The following is a 17,892-nucleotide window of genomic DNA, read 5'->3' on the forward strand; positions in this document are numbered from 1 at the left end:
TCGCGGCACATTAGTGTGCCGCGGAACACCGGTTGGGAAACACTGACTTAAAGATCCCCTCTTTTTAATAATGAACTCCCATGCCTCCTTTACAACTAACTAATGCCGTCCAGTGGTAATGATAAGACATACATTTATTTGGTGAAGGAATTAGACAAGAATTCACTTGTAGTTGCCACCAACTTTGTCCAAAAGTAAAATTCAAAGCGTATTTAGTTCCTTCTGGATTGGGCAAATGGTTTGCAAAAGGAAGACAAAACTTAAGAACAGATCTGCTAGGCTGATCTAGTCCAGCTGTTCTCATAGGGGCCAAGCAGATGTCTGTGGAAAACCCACAAGCAGGACATGAGCGCAAGAGTGTTCTCCCCACTTGTGGTTCCCAGCAGCTGGTATTCAGAGGCATACTGCCTCCAACGGTGGAGAGAGAACATAGTCATGATGGCTAGCAGCTATCGTGTTCCTGCCTAGTTCACGCTCCCCTCTGGACCAAATGGCCTGAGGCTGATGAGGGGGAAGGTCTAAGAGCCAGCCAGGGACCCAGACAACTGATATGGGGACCTCCAGCCCTAGTGCTCAGATGGCTGGATCCAATGATGGCTGGATCCTTGGAGAGTGGAAGTGTGGAGATCAGTTGGAAGGACTTGCTCCCCCTCTGAGGCAACCTCAGATTGGAAGTATGGGTGGGGATGAATGTGACATCCCGCCACTTAAAATTTATTGTACATTGTTTTAACTGTTTGCTTTCTTTCTGGGATTGTACCCCCAAAGTGTGTTTATAAGCTGATCTCCGACCGTAATAAATTATCTATCTATCTATCTGTCTATCTATCTATCATCTATCTATCTATCATCTATCTATCTATCTATCTATCTATCTAATCTATCATCTATCATCTATCATCTATCATCTATCATCTATCTATCTATCATCTATCTATCATCTATCTATATCTATCTATCTATCTATCATCTATCATCTATCCATATGATTACTATGTGAGTGTGACATTTTTAAAGGAAAAGGCTACTACATTTATCTAAATGATACTATAATTTAGATTTGTGGGTTATTTTTCTTAACATGTAGCAAAGGTTGTCACTGGAACTATTTATTAAACATGGAAAACAAATTAAATAAATACACATACAAGCTGTTGGAAATCACAGTCAGCACCTCTTGTGGTGAGATCCTGCTTCCCAGTTTCCCACAGGCACCTGGTTGGACACTATGAGAACATTGGCCTGATCCAACAGGCTCTTCTTATGTTCTTATGCAGATACTCACATTATATTCGAATAAATATAACCTAATACCAGCCTTCTCCAACCTGGTGCCCTCCAGAGGCCCTGAACTACAACTGTGCATATGCTGGGTGGAACTGATGGCAATTGCTGTCTAAAACAGCTAGAAGGAAACAAGGGTCTTGAAGGTCACTTTATGCCAAAGTCCTGTCTCTCAAGTCTTCGTTCCGGGTGTGCTGGTCAACAGCAGCAACACACACAAACCCTAACACTTCATTTCTTCACTCCTAGAAACTCTGCCACTCAGTAGACATAAGCCTTCTGTGATAAAGGCCACTTACATCTAGACTTGCATTTTAAAACCAATTAGTTGCCATGATTTCTCTGTACCAGCACCTGAAGGCACAGTCGACGAGGTGTCTCCAGCAAGTCATTGGAGACGATATTGCCAAATAATGTGATTCTTTCTATATTAAAACAAAACCCTGCTTGAACAGAAATATATTAAAAAATCTGAGATGGCAACAAAGGACCTTGCTGTGGGAAAGGGGAGAATGTTAATTGCATCACATTGATTTCATCAAGAGAAAGTCGTGAGGCATAATTGAGAATGGGCAGCGTGATTATTAATTCCGTAGATATGTTTTACAGCTGTCACATGCTTTTTTTCCAAGGGGGGTGGCGAGCATAAGTTTCTCAGGACTGTGTCTGAAGAATTGTTTCCCTTAAACATTCACAATGGGTTTCTCTATCTCTCTCGTCGTGTCTTTTCTTTCATTAATCTTTTCCTGACACAATGCTGCAGAGACCTGTTGCCAAGCCGTAGACTGAGAGCTGTAGCTGAGCAAGAATGTGCATTTGTTTTCCTTGCTCCGTAGGCAAAGGAGCTCAGGCCTGGGGAGTGAACGCAGACTTCCAGCCCTCTTTCCCTGGGCCATGGAACTCTCCCCATCCCTAGACATTTCTGGTCTGCTCAAGCCACACCTTTCTCCAGCCTTGTTTCATGCCCTACTGGGGTATTTTGCCTCCTGGGAGATGCATGTCAGGGGTAGGTGGAGTCAGAGGCAAAACAAGGCAGAGCAATCGGTGTAAAGTTTGGTGTAGGCTAGTTTCTAAATACACAAACACACACACTGCTCTTCTGTCTTCCCTCCAGAGAAGAAAGAGGCATTGTCAGAGCACAAGGATACATTCAAGGCAAGCACGAAAGCTCAAGGAGGGTATTAAGCAAGGCTGCTGATTAAGGTGGCCTGGGGAGAGAGATGTGCCCGAGGAAGGAGTGTGATCTGGGAGAGAAGGCCAGCCCATCCACGAGGTGGAATGAAGCGGCCCACCTCAGGCAGCAGAATCCCATGGTACCCTCAAAAGCATCCACTCACCCTTCTTGCCAAAACCTCCCCCAACCTAGTCATGGTTTGATGTCTCTGCTCTGTCTTGTGACAATTGCCTCCTGAGGAAGTTGGTTCACTTTGCCTAACTATAGAATCATAGGAATGTAGAGTTGGAAGGGACCCCAAGGGTCATCTAGTCCAACCCCTTGCAATGGTAGGGCCAGATCTGCCTTGACCACCTTTCCTGCAGCTAGGCCTTCAAACTTGTGGCATACTTTTATACATAGAATTATGTTGCTTGAATTCTCATTGGAAAGGGAAATGATTATTTAGGCCTTAATCCGATGCACACTAAGTTGGAAGAAAGTCACCTTAAATTCTGGGGCTCATATTTATTTTACTTGCATAAACATGTAAAGAAACCTACTGCAAAAAGTCCTTTGCATTCTATGGATTCTCCATCCCAAATGTTTATTATCTTCGACTAGCTTGCTTTGACTTTATTTATTTTTAAAGCTTTTAAGCTAAGACATAAATCCGTCTTCAGACCGTCTACTGTATGCACACACCATCTAGTCACTGTGGAATCTGCAACTTGTGGGAGGAGATGTAAGGGAAATCTTTTCAGGGCTCTTTCTAAGACTTAAGCGTGGGGAAAACATCGCTTGAGGTATAGCTTAGGAAATTCTGAACACAGTACTTAAAAGATTAGTCATGGAAAAAGTACCCTAGTGAATGCTCAATTCTGCTTTTGGGAAACCTTCCATGGACAGCTTAGATCAGCCTCCCCTCAGCCTGCTGCCCTCCAGATGTTTTGGTCTACAATTATTTAACCCCGTCAGCATGGCCAATGGTTGGCAATTATGGGAGTTCTACTCTAAAACATCTGGAGCGCACCAAGGTTTTTTTTTTGCACTTACCAGAAACTGGGCCTGAACCAACTTTTCCAGATTGGACAAAAGCAGATATGGAGGGAAACTAGGGCATGCATCTGCAAAGTTCTGGGCCCATTCTGTAAACACACCACAACTGTAAACACACCACAACTGGGTATTAATTCAAACCAGAGTGTCCCTAGGCTCTGTTTTGCCCTTTCGCCATGTCTGAAGTACCCTACAAAATGGAGGAAGTGGTGACATCAGTGTCCCATCAGCATGACAAAGACTTTGAAGCTGTTGAGGTGAAGCCTTCTGTGGCTCACAGAACATTTCTGGATTGTGCTATGCCATGTCTCACCTGCTTCAAGGCCTCCAGCAGGCTGCATGGATGGATATTCTTTGGGCATGGTGAGTTTTGCTGCATATAGAATCAAAGGATTGGAAGGTACCTCAAGAGGTCATCTAACCCAAACCCATTGTGTGGCAACTGCAAAAAAGAAGAAGAAGAAGAAGAAGAAAAGGATCATGCTAGGGATTGTTAAGAAAGAGGCTGAAAATAAAACTGTCAGTATCAGGAGGCCACTATACAAATCTATGGTGCAAACACACATGGAACACTGGGTTCAGTTCTGGTCATCTCACCTCAGAAAGGACATACGGAGCTTAAAAGGGTAAGTGTAATGACCAAAGAGATGTAGTAATTCCCTTAAGAGGAATCCAGGGTTTTTTAAGTTTGAAAAATGGTGAGGAAGAGGAGATGTGATAGAGGTGTATGAAACTGTGCATGGTGTGGAGATAGTGGATAGAGAGATGTTATTCTTCTTCTCCCATAATGCTAGTACTTGGGGACACCCAATAAAGCCAAATGTTGGAAGATTCAGAACATACAAGAGAGAATAATTCTTCACATGGCTCATAGTTAAACTGTGATAGCAGCCTTCTTCTGTTCAGCACATGGGAGGGCTTTGGAATGTGGACGACATCACGTCAGGTAAGGTCAGCCTTCAGTGGCATCATTTCCTGCAAGCCACAACCTACGTCGAGTAAAGTTTGTGCAAGGTGGAAATGCATCAGGAGCTCATTGCAAGCTATCCGACGCCTCTCATTTCCCTAAACAGAACCTCCTGTCAATATGGAAAGCCCCCATTCTGCTTCCTCCCCACCATCTCTTTTTACGTCAGCTAGGTGAAAGAGATGTTCCCATTGTGCCACTGCTAAATAAGCAGCCAGCAGCCTTATTTCCCCTTGATTCGCACGCATGAAAATTCAAACAAAAACAAAAAAAATCAAAAAGATGTGTGCTTTCCTCTTTTGTCATAGCGGTCCCATTACTTGTCAGTCTTGGTGCATAAACGTTCCACCACTTGCTGTTGTTTTTCTACCGGCTTCCTTTAAACTTCACATCCATTTGACATCATAGGTAGCTATGAAGGGCATTTCCTTCCCTCCCTGTTTTAAAACACCTTTTCTTCAAGAAGCATTCTCCAAGGAACTGGTAAATATTATAAACTTTTTTGAAAAGGCATTTAATTACCCACAGGGTGAGTTGCCATAACACACACATAACACACCCGTCCCTCCACAGTGGTGACTTCTTTTGTGCCAGATCTTGGCTGTAAGGAAAGAATTGTGTGAGTTTTTCTTAATTGCTGCTCACAAGCTGGCCGGGCTGCCTGCAGTCTTACCCGTTTTTGTTTGCTTGTTTGACTTGTTTGTCAGCCACAAATTGGCCTTGTCATTGTGACTGGATTATCGAGGTGTTTAAAGAAATCACGCTGGATTAAAGGATGCAGCAGGGAATGGCTCCAAAGTGATGGGCTAGTTCACAAGGCAAAAGCAATAGCTTGAGGAGGGGGGCAGAGCACATGCTTTGCATGCAGGAGGCTCCAGATTCAATCTCTGGCAACTCCAGTTAAAAGGACCAGGTAGCACGTGGATTGAAGAGAATCCATTGGCCTGGGACCCTGGAGAGCAGCTGTGTGATGGCCTGGGAATCTGATTCAGAGGCTGAACCTGAGGAATCCCAGCCTGCACAGGAGTCCCCATCTCCAGGGCCGGTTGAGATGGGGCAGGGGCTTGAATCTGAAGGGCCCACACCTGTGCTGGATCCTCAGGAGCAGACACCAGCTGAATCTGCTCTGGCTCTGGAGGTGATCGAGGACCCATTGCCTGCAGGTGCTCCTCTCCCAGCCCTGTCAGGGGAAGGTGAGGTTGCCTCTGGGTCCAGTAACCCTCCAGCCTCTCTGGAGCTGCAGAGGCTCAGGGCAGAGAGGCGAAGGGAACTAAGTTCTCTCAGGAGGAGTGCTCGCCTTAAGGCCAGGAGAGGCGAGTCACCTGTGGGCTGGGACCACCCTAGGCCCCAGAGGAGATACAGGCCAGTCAGCCCAGTCCCAGGTTGCGGGAGCAACATCACTGGTAACCTGTTCCTGCCGGCACCCTGACTCACTCTCCTGAGTTACTGACCACGCCCGACTCCTCGCTTTGGACCTCGCTTTGCCCCTGACGGACAGCCTCCTTACCCTCAACCTATGACTGGACTTAGACCATGCTGCACAGTACACCCCCCCCCCCGGGACCAGCACAAGCTGCCAGTTCGAATAGACAGTATGAGGCCACAGGGGGAAATTGATCTGGTGCAAGGCAGCTTTATTTTCTGGGGAGGGTGTGGTGAGTTCACTACACCTCAAACTGCATGAAATGGATAATGCAGGTGTTTTGGGGGGACCCTTGATGTGCAGTTGTGATGGGAAACCTCAGATCCAGGGCCCAAATGTGGCCTTTCCATGCTCTCTGTCTGGCCCTTAGGAGTCTTCGCAGGCCATATCCATTCCCTGAGCCACAGCTCTCACCAGCCTTTGCACCCCTGGCTAGAATGGGTTATATCCAATGTTACTCCTAGGTAAAAGGTAAAGGACCCTTGGACGGTTAAGTCCAGTCAAAGGTGACTATGGGGTTGCGGCACTCATCTCGTTTTCAGGCCGAGGGAGCCGGCGTTTGGCCACAGAAAGTTTTCTGGGTCATGTGGCCAGCATGACTAAACTGCTACTGGTGCACGGAGGACCATGACGAGTGCCAGAGCGCACGGAAACACCGTTTACCTTCCCGCTGCAGTGGTGCCTATTTATCTACTTGCACTGGCATGCTGTCGAACTGCTAGGTTGGCAAGAGCTGGGACAGAGCAATGGGAGCTCACCCTGTTGCGGGGATTTGAACCGCCAACCTTCTGATTGGCAAGCCCAAGAGGCTCAGTGGTTTAGACTACATTGAAATGTATGGTTATGACTAACTTACGAAATGTTGGGGAAATGGAATAAACTGCCATGTGAATAAATGGAATAAATGAAATATTCCATTGCTTGATGATTAATTGCAAACCATTCTTCCAGCTGTTAACTGGCTTATACTCACAACTTTCCCCCTTTTTCACTCAAAGTAAATAGGCAAACTCATCTGAGGCACTTGCAAAAGGACTTTCCAGTGCAACCTTTGTTAGTGTTATGAAGCAAAGAAGGTTTTCTTTCAAAATACAGACAAACCTGAATCCTCTCCTATCGTTTCAGTACAAATGTTTCCTTATTGCTTTCATTAAGCACAGCTGTCCTTCCAGCAGCTGAGTTCCTCGCATTCAAACCATTTGTCCTATGCCAGCAGGTTTCTTTCATTTCCCCAACCTGCCAGTCTGCTAATATATATTTAAACATCATCAACAACAAGTCAACCTTCTATCCAAACACCAATTATTTGAGATGAATCGTTGAGCAATTGACAATAGCACACTTGCTAAAATGAAGGGTGCCTGTCCATGTAATAGAAGCATTACATGCTCTTAGTAACAGTTGTTAAGAATTGAAAAAGAAACAGCAAAGAACTCGGTGTTGCCACCATGGTTTTTGAAACTCTGTGTATGCACAGGAGCAATGCACACAAAGCTCCTGGGCTTTCCAAACCCATCAACAGTCTTGATTTGACCGGGACACCCCAGAATTACATAGGCCACCCTGTCTTCAGCACATTTTTGGTGCTGAGCTCTTATGTGAGTCAGCTGGCTTCTGTAACAGCTCGACACCGAAAGATGCTGATCTTTTGTGCAAAAGAAGGTGGCCTAGCCAGAGCCATTTAAAGCAGTATCATACTGCTTCAACAGTCATAGCTGAATCCCAAGAACTGTAGTTTGTTAAGAATGCTGAGAATTGTTAGGTGACCCCAATCCCTTATAGAGTGAAAACCTAATTAATTTGGGACCAGTTCTAGGGTGTAGCGGCCCAGGGTGGGTTAATCTGGCTGGGGGGGGGGGCTTGGATCTGAGCCACAGGGTGGATTGGGTGGGGGTGACCCTAATATTTGGCCCAACTGTGGATTTGAAGGGCGCTCTCTCTCTCTCTCTCATCAACCAATATGGCTACATTTGCTTTTTTATGTTCTGGGCATGTATCAGGTATAAATATCAGGTAACAGGTGATTTGCAAGACCCCTTCCTGAGACCCTGGGAAGCTACTGCCTATCATGTTGGAGAATACTGGGCTAGATAGATGACTATTCTGACCTGGTGTAAAACAGCTTCAAAGGGTGCCTTAATGTATATTTTTTGTTGTTTAATTCAGAAAAAAACATCATGCATTGTCCACCAGCCTTTGGGGACTTACTAGGCGTTTTGGCTTACTAGGGTGGGCAGTGGCCTTGCTTTACAGATGACAGCTCTGAAGAGCTGTGTGGCTGAAGTCCAGTTCAAAGTTGAAGAATCCTCAGAAGGGAGAGCAGGATTTCTATTTAACTCATAGCCCTTATTTCTAAATTTGCATCTCTCTTGATATAAATGAGAGTGTACAATTTCCATGCAGTTCTGTCCCCCCCCCTCTTTTTCTGCCTTGTGTTTTCTCTTTTGGGGGGACGATGTTTTAGTGGCCACCCTTCAGCCTATGTGAATGGTCCTCCCCAGCAGGAGTTGAAACATGTATGACAAAACAGGTCAGATGTTTTGCAAACCATCCCATCTTCCACTTCCCTCTTCTGAAGCATGATATTCATAGCTTATGTTCATGCCTGTCGTAAATGTGTCCAGCATGAAAACTGAAGTCCATAGCACATTCTCTGCTTACGCCTAGAGTGTTGGCTGAAGGTAAAATTTACCCAATGTCAAAGGCGAGTATTTAATGTAGCTTTCAGCTGCTAATACACTGTTAAATATTTGAGAAGGATGAACTGCTGTGTAAGCTCAACATCAGCAGCTTGCTTGCCTGTGATTACCATCATACTAGGTTTGCCAGATGTCCCTTAGTTTCAAAAGATATTCCAAGGCACCATTACCTCCGTGGATATAGCAAATGCTTCTTATTTCAAAGCATGGGAGCTTAGCGCTGGCATGCATTTGGTTCCAGAAATCCTGCCCTGAGTACTTGAGTGTAAAACATACCCTTTAAGATTTGCTGAATCTTTAATGTCTGCATTTGATGCCCTGTGTTATGTAATTCCAATATTTAATGATGATGATTATGATGATGCTTTGCCCTCCCTTCATCCGAAGGTCCCAGGGCAGTTTACAACATTAAAACATAATTTTAAAAACAGTTTAAAACAATTTGCAATCACACAAAAATTAATGATGATGAGTCATACTAATCATATGTCTTACCTTTCATGAGAAGGTGCCAGATCAGGTTACAGCAGATAAACCCATGATACTATTAAAACAATAGCAACAACCCCATCCATAACCCCAGTATCAATTTTGTCCAACACATTACTGAGAAGACATTGAAATAAATTCTTCAGTTTTGAAAGGCCAGGGTAAAGAGGTACAGTGGTACCTCAGGTTAGGAACTTAATTCATTCTGGAGGTCCGTTCTTAACCTGAAACTGTTCTTAACCTGAGGGACCACTTTAGCTAATGGGGCCTCCCGCTGCTGCTGTGCCACCACCGTACGATTTCTGTTCTCATCCTGAAGCAAAGTTCTTAACCCGAGGTACTATTTCTGGGTTAGCGGGGGGAATCTGTAACCTGAAGCGTCTGTAACCCAAGGTACCACTGTACATCTTCAGCAATGGTTGGAAGCAGTAACAAGATGTTGCTAGATGCCCCTGTGTGGGGAGTGAGTTCCACATTCTTGGTGCCATCACAAAGAAGTCCTCACATGAGCTACCATCGCCCAAACCTCTGAGAGCAGAAGAACCACCAGAAGGTCTTCCTCCACTGATCTTAATCCCTGGGTTGGTCTAAAAGGCACTCTTTCAGATATTTGAGGCCCAAGTCTTTTAGAGCTTTACGCATTGAAGTGAGCATCTTGAATTCTGCTTCAGAACAGGTGCTACGGACATTCTGGCATCTGTTCCCAACAACAACCATGTTGCTCATTCTGAACCAGTTGCAGTTTTTGAACCACTTTCAAGGACAGGTGCATGAGGAGAGCACCTTGGTGAACACAGGACAATGGGGCCCAGCATGTGTCTGTTGGTTTCACATACTTAAGGTTTATGTATGGAGGGAACATGTCCTTTCACTCCATTGCTACATGGCCAAAGACTGCAGCTGTAAACATGTCCAGGTAAAGTGAGGGATTTAAGCCTTTCATATCACTTCAGCTCACTTTCCTAGACTCCTACGATAGGATTAATTTGTTTGATTGGTTGAAGTTTTTCCAGCTTGCTATATTTAATAAATACAAACATTTATACAGTGGTAAAGAGTTTCAGACTAAGACCTAGGAGACCAGGGTAAAAATCCTCACCTCATTGCCTCTCAACCTAACCTACCTTACAGATTTGTTGTGATTTGGATTTGATATCCCGCTTTATCACTACCCGAAGGAGTCTCAAAGCGGCTAACATTCTCCTTTCCCTTCCTCCCCCACAACAAACACTCTGTGAGGTGAGTGGGGCTGAGAGACTTCAGAGAAGTGTGACTGGCCCAAGGTCACCCAGCAGCTGCATGTGGAGGAGCAGGGAAGCGAACCTGGTTCACCAGATTACGAGTCCACCACACCTAACCACTACACCACACTGGCTCACATTACCTTGAGGTCCTTGCAGAAAACGTTGTTATATAAATGCAATAAATATAAATTGAGTCATAAGTCTTCTTTATAGATGTGTTAGATTTAACAACGTGTGTGTGTGTCTATAACTACACATTTTTTATAAAGAAAGAGAAACATTGGGTAACATATGCTTCAGGTTACATACGCTTCAGGTTACAGACTCCGCTAACCCAGAAATAGTACCTCGAGTTAAGAACTTTGCTTCAGGATGAGAACAGAAATCGTGCAGCAGCGGCGCAGCAGCAGCAGGAGGCCCCATTAGCTAAAGTGGTGCTTCAGGTTAAGAACAGACCTCCGGAGCGAATTAAGTTCTTAACCCAAGGTACCACTGTATTAAAAAAAAGATGCAGGGCAGTCCTATGACATTCCAAGCTGGACCACTTCCCTACTGCTAATTGCCCACTATTCCCCAAAGCAAACCATGTTAGGATCTCGTTTAGCACAAAAGCGGCAACTTTTGCTCTCATGATCTCTTTGCAGAAGTTATTTGCTTTCCTCCTGGCCATACAAATGGAATCAGGTGGGGAGGGGGAGAGAGGTAGAAAGACTGCCCTACTTCGCCGTAACATCATTTTTATATCTCCACTTCCTTCCCCCGCAGTCTCATTTTCAGATAATGAGAGTGACAACTAAGTACACAAACACACCTCCTTTTGCTGTTTTCCTTTCTCCCTCTTCCAACAAAAAAACTCTCCTCCGCTGACAAGTTGCTTTTATCTGGCACAGTCAGAGCTGGTGATGGACTCCTCGACACAAAGCAAAGAGAGAAGCTGTCGTGCCAAACCCATCCAAATAAATATAAACAACTCAGCGAGGGGAAGAGACTTAAGGCCCCCACCCACGTGTGTGTGAGTGCCTGTGTGTGTGCGGCTGATATCTCATAATTGGGGAAACTCTGTTGCTGATTTGCTCTGGATTCCCAACTGTGAAGGCTGAGGGTGGACAGATCAGTCAGCTTCCAGTCCACATCTCTTTCACGTGCATTAGTTCATCCGTCAATACTGGCCGCTCCCAGACAACCTGCTTATTCAACATCCATCCTGATCTGTTTGCACAAAATTTGCAGATAGTTTAGACAACCCTGACTATTTACTAGGGCTGACCTTAACCCCTGCCACGACCTGATTTGGGGGCCCCGATCCCCACCTCAGTTTGGATCCAGCCCCAAATCAATCCAGAGCTGGGGCTAATGTTTAATTAGGGGTTTTACAACTCCAGTGGGACGTGTGTTTGAAGAGAGGCAGGGGAAGAAGGAGACTCTGTCCCTCCTCACTACCACCTCCCCAATTGAGAGCAGGAGGTTATTTCATGTAGGAGACACTTTTGCTACTGGACCCTGAAGAGCACCCTGCAACCTACAGGATTAAACCAACTAGCTGGTGGGCAGATGATTCAACGCTGCCAGGGTGTGCTTTGCAAGCACGTTCACTGTGGAGAAGGCGATTGCAAAACTGATCTTTGCAACCTTCCTGCCCAATAGCCTGGCCCCAGACGGTTGTGGATCACGTTGGGCGGGCCAGGGCCACCCACAGCTGTCTTGATCGGATTTGGCACCTAGACTAAACGTCTTTCCTTCTGCAGTGTTGGATGGCAGGTTGAGAGGAGTTCCCTACCAGGACAGACTTTGCTCATGTGCTCAGGACATCGATTCTATAAAACATATTTTGCTGCACTGTGCGAAATACGAACAAGCCAGGGCTGAACTGATATTACCCTTGCTGGTACCTGTCCTGGGAAAATCAGAGGCTCACTATGTCAGGTTCCTACTGGAAGACTGGACAAATGCTAGAACATTAGCAGTGGTGAAGTTTTTATCGGTGGTTGCAAGAACCAATGATCCCTATCTTTAAGTCTGAACAAAATGCTTGTTTAACCTGGAGCTAGACTGTCTGAATTGTGCATTGCTTTGTAACGATTTGTTGGGTCTCTGGACCATAATAAAGTTTGATTGATTGATTTGGCACCAGCCTGGATCTCTGCCAATCCCCCCTGACCATCCCGTTTTAGTCCAGGCACAGCTCTCCTATTCACTCCATAGCCACCTGCATTGCATAGCCCTGCATTGCAGGGGGTGGACTAAATGAGATTTGGGTCCATTTCAACACTATGATTCCATGTTTTGGATCTGTTTGTGTGGGGGTTGCGTTATGCACCAAGCAGCCATTATCATACACTTTCTAGTGCATTTCCTCATTACTTTCCTTACAGTAAAATGTCTGATTTGAGGGAGAAGAAGGTTTGTTGTGGAAGAACCCCAAATCACCTTTAATTGTTCAAGATGAAGTTGCCAGTGTGTGGATGGATCTCATACAAAAGTAGATAGTCTAGAAATACCCTTAATTTCATTTTCTACACCAATCTGTGATTTGTGTTTTTTAAAAATGCACAAACGGAATTTTAAATTTTAATGTATTTTATGCAAAATAAACAGTTGCAGGGTTGGTGTTGTTTTTTACCTAAAGTATATAAAGTACCTAAAGTATATTTTATAAGCATTTTATCCTTGGCACTCTGGAAACATGTGTGCACTTTTTTTTTTAAGCAGAGTCTCCTCAGTCAATGAGGAGTCGGTACATTTTGGATAGTAACTTAGGTTTGTTATTTAACAGATCTCTTTCCAGCTTTGAGGGTTCTGTGGCAAAACCGTTTTTTTAAATCTTGTTTAAAGGTCTCCAAAATTTGGAGAAGTGCAAAAACTGAAGGATAACTTGATTCCAATCTGCCTTTTGGTCCAGAAATTGCAGATTGGTGGCATTTGGGACTGCCAATCCCAGCTTCCGAGAACAGTTTGTGGCTTTCTCCCCCTGTTGCCTTATGTGCCTTTGGGAGCTGAGTCAGCATCTTCAGGTTTCTGAAACAGCCACACCACATTCCTGCCAGCCTGCCCATGGTAACACCCAGCTGTGTCAGAGCTGGTGGGTCACAGCCATCAGGTAGGTCTCTGGCTTCTTTTCAACATGCAGCCCTCGAAAAGCTTCAGAAACTTGCTGCTCTTTGTAACCCCTAAATCCTGACCCATGCCTCTACACTTCGAGGCTGCATGTGCAAAAGTCCTCTTCCTGTTGCCCCCATCAGCCAGTGATCCCAGGATGCTTCAGGGTATATGAAATGCCAAAGCCATCTCCTTGAATATAACCTGGAAACAAAATGAAAGCCAATGGATTTGGTACAAAATTTCCCTAATAAGGGAGACACTAAAGCAAGGGTGGGGGACCTGTGGCCCTCCAAATGTTCCTAGACTACAACTCCTATCATCCCTGGGCATTGCCCATGCTAGCTGTGGCTGATGGGAGTTGGAGTCCAAAACGTTTGGAGAGCCACACATTCCCCACTGCTGCTGTGTGGCAACCCACCTCCTGTGGCCTGCATGGGTCTATAAAAACATCTGAACCTCTAGTGGTCTGGATGTTATTCATTACATTTTTCTTCTGCATGGTTTTCCCTCTCTCAATATTTTATCTCCATGATAGCCCTGTGAGATAGGTCTACACTGAGAGATAATGAGTAAGCCAAGGTCATCTAGTTAGCTTTGTGATTGTATGCAGATTTGAACCTGGACTTGCCTAGTCTAGCACCATAACCCAGGGATGGGGAGTCTGTGGTTCTCCATATGTTTTTGAGTTACAGCTACATCCCTGGCCATTTTCCATGCTGGCTGGGGCTGATGAAAACTGGAATTCCAAAAACATCTGGTGGAGGACCAGAGTTTCCACATTCTTAGTGTTTTAAGTCAAGAGCAGCCAACATGGTACTCTCCAGATGTTGTGGACTACAGCTCCCATCATCCCTCACCACTGCCCGTTCCGACTCGTGCTGGTGGGAATTGTAGTCCAGAAAGCTAGAGGAACACCATGTTGACTACGCCTGCTTTATGTCTGCTACCAGACCCAAGGAGCAGTCTCGCTAACCCTGTGAATGCATCGTGATATGTGTGCACCTGCTGAGCACAACTGGCTGCACACAGTGATTCACATCTGCCATCTTTAAAAGCAGCAGGACTATTAACACTGCTACTATGGGTTGATTAAGGATATGTTGTCAGAGGCGAGTCTTGTTCTCTGCATAATGCAGCCATGCAATCTAATTGCTGGTATGGAACAAATTGATTTACAGCAGGAGGTGGGGGATAATCTCCCTTCCGTCTCTTTTTTGTTGATAGGAAACTCAAAGCAAAATGAATCTGAAAAGGGACACTGACACACTCTGCTTCACAAGAGTCAGCGGTGGTGTTTTCCTCCCCCAGAGAATGTCAGGTAAATCATGCTGCAGAAAGAAACAGTAGGAACCAAAGGTGACAAGGTTGTCCAGCTTAGCTCTGAAATTACCCATCATGCAAACAGAGCCGTTTTAAGTTCATAACCCAGTTTTTTTAAGTTTGAGGTGGTTAGCTTCTCCATAAGGGCCATATTCCACAGTCTATTCCAACATGTTGCTAGAGTTACATTGGCACCTGTTTTCCAATACTGTGTTATTATATTTCTAGTTGCAGATATGCAGCTCAGTGGGTCCTCAAACAATAAAACTGTATGGTCCCCTGTAAATATATTTAATAGGTCTATTAAAAGGTAAAGGGACCCCTTACAGTTCGGTCCAGTCGCGGACGACTCTGGGGTTGCAGCGCTCATCTCGCTTTACTGGCCGAGGGAGCCGGCGTACAGCTTTCGGGTCATGTGGCCAGCATGACTAGGCCGCTTCTGGTGAACCAGAGCAGCGCACAGAAATGCGGTTTACCTTCCCATTGGAGTGGTACCTATTTATCTACTTGCACTTTGACATGCTTTCAAACTGCTAGGTTGGCAGGAGCAGGAACCAAGCAACGTGAGCTCACCCTATCGCAGGGATTCGAACCGCAGACCTTCTGATTGGCAAGCCCTAGGCTTTGTGGTTTAACTCACAGTGCCACCCGAAAGGTCTATAATTTGTATATGTATATGTATATGTATATGTATGTGTATGTGTGTGTGTGTGTGTGTGTGTATACACACACAGTGGTACCTCGGGTTAAGTACTTAATTCGTTCCAGAGGTCCGTTCTTAACCTGAAACTGTTCTTAACCTGAAGCACCACTCTAGCTAATGGGGCCTCCTGCTGCCTCTGCTCCACCGGAGCACGATTTCTGTTCTCATCCTGAAGCAAAGTTCTTAACTTGAAGCACTATTTCTGAGTTAGCAGAGTCTGTAACTTCAAGCGTATGTAACCCGAGGTACCACTGTATAGTACACACACACACACACACACACACACACACACACACACACACACTATAGGTCTTGAGCTAATGAAGAAAGGATATAAGAAATCAGATGAAAAGTTAACAGATGGGCCTTTGGTCTGAACCATCAGGGCTTTTCTTATGTCTAGTTCCAAGCAAGCACTGAAATAGGGAAGCTCTTTCTGACGCTACAGAAAGCCACTGCAGCTCCGTTGAAAAGAGCCAGCTTTCCATGCAGAACATTCTAACTTCAATCCTTGACCTCTCCAGTTTGAAAAACCTCTCTTCCTCTGCCCATGAGCCATTGTCGATCAGTCAACAATGGGCATACAGCATGTTGTTCTCTAGATAGGGATGGGAGAGGAATCTGGTCTCTTCTTTTCTCACAGTGGACCAACCTGATTTAATGTTTTGAACTTGTTCAAGGATCAGGACACAAGTCTCTGTTGGCTACCACACTTCTCCAGATGCAGTTTTAGTCCCCCAAAGCGGGCACCAAAATATGTATTTCATGACAAAATGTGACTTTTGGGGTTAAGTTAATGCATTGAACACATGCATCTTTTATGGAGACAGTCCATGTTAAATTTGTACAATTTACATGCTGGTGTTTAATGTGTTCTTTCAGAAAGCGCATGGAAAAGCAAGATGGAACAGACCTGTGATTGACCACCAGTGAAACTGATACGGAATAGCCCATTCTTTGCTACCTTCAAATGTTGTTGGACTACAATGCCCATCTCCCTTGACCTTTGGCCTTGATGGCTGGGGCTGATGGAAATCATAGTCTACAATAACTGGAGGGCTTCATGTTGACTACCCCTGGAGTAGGACCACGCCCGCCCCCCAAACTAGATGGGCAAGTATTTTAAACTGATGTAGGGCAGTTCTCAAGGTTTCTCACATGGTATCCGTTCTGCACTATTGTGCACAAACAGTTGGTTCCATATTGAGATGAGGGAGAAATTTTATTCAGTTCACATCTAAAAGCACATCCTGCAAATGTCAACTTTCTGAAACAATACATAAACTGAAAAACAACCATCCTTCAAAATTTGCACTTCTCTGAGTTTTGCAATGCAGTTCTCCAGTCAAGTAACTTGTACAAAAATGCATGTACAGTCATACCTTGGGTTGAATGCGCTTAGGGTTGAGCGCGTTCGAGTTGCGCTCCGAGGCAACCCGGAAGTAACAGAGCGTGTTACTTCTGGGTTTCGCCACTTACGCATGCGCAGACGCTCAGAATGACATCGCACGCAAGCGCAGAAGCAGCAAAAAGCAATGCGTGAGTGCACAGATTTGCCCACCTCCACTTCCATATGGAGCATCTCTTCCAAAGGATTAAACCATGGGTAGGCAAACTAAGGCCCAGGGGCCGGATCTGGCCCAATCGCCTTCTAAATCCAGCCCGCAGACGGTCTGGGAATCAGCATGTTTTTACATAAGTAGAATGTGTCCTTTTATTTAAAATACATCTCTGGGTTATTTGTGGGGCATAGGAATTCGTTCACATTTTTTTTTCCAAAATATAGTCCGTCCGTCCCCAAGGTCTGAGGGGCAGTGGACTGGCCCCCTGCTGAAAAAGTTTGCTGACCCCTGGATTAAACACTGAGGGAATCAGAAGTATTCGTTGTCTGAATGGGATTTGTCTGTGGAAAGGCACAATTCCGCTGTCTCCTGGCCGCTCACTGGTGTGCCAAGCTTAGCAAATCACAGAAATGCTGCATGTCATTTCCCAAACCTTCCTTGGCAGTGGAGGGGAGAAGAAAGCCCTCCGGCAGAGTGATTTGGTCATTTTATAGCCTGAAGGAAGAATGGATCTCCGATATATAATGTCGTTTGGCTTTAACATTCTTAAAAGAGTGACACTGGGAGCACAATGGAGATAAAAGTGTCATACCTGTCTGGCAAGAGAGACTGGAAACTCATTTCCCACTGATAAGTCATTCATTATTACACTGGACAAACAACTCTTCCAAGAAATTCATGTCAGGCAGCTCAGCACGCTAACTATCCGGGAGTTCCCTCAGGAGATGGCCTGTAAAAAGAACTCTATCCGAGCATTTACTGCGGGACTTGGAGAAGGTGAACTTACATCGACCTCTACCGCTTTCGTATTTTCTCTTCTCTGGTAAACTCTAATAGCCTTTTACAGGAGTACTCCCTGTTCAGTCGCTAGTCAGCTGCCTCGCAAAGGA

This window comes from Podarcis muralis, chromosome 16, assembly GCF_964188315.1.
Source record: "Podarcis muralis chromosome 16, rPodMur119.hap1.1, whole genome shotgun sequence".
Lineage (NCBI taxonomy): Eukaryota > Metazoa > Chordata > Lepidosauria > Squamata > Lacertidae > Podarcis > Podarcis muralis.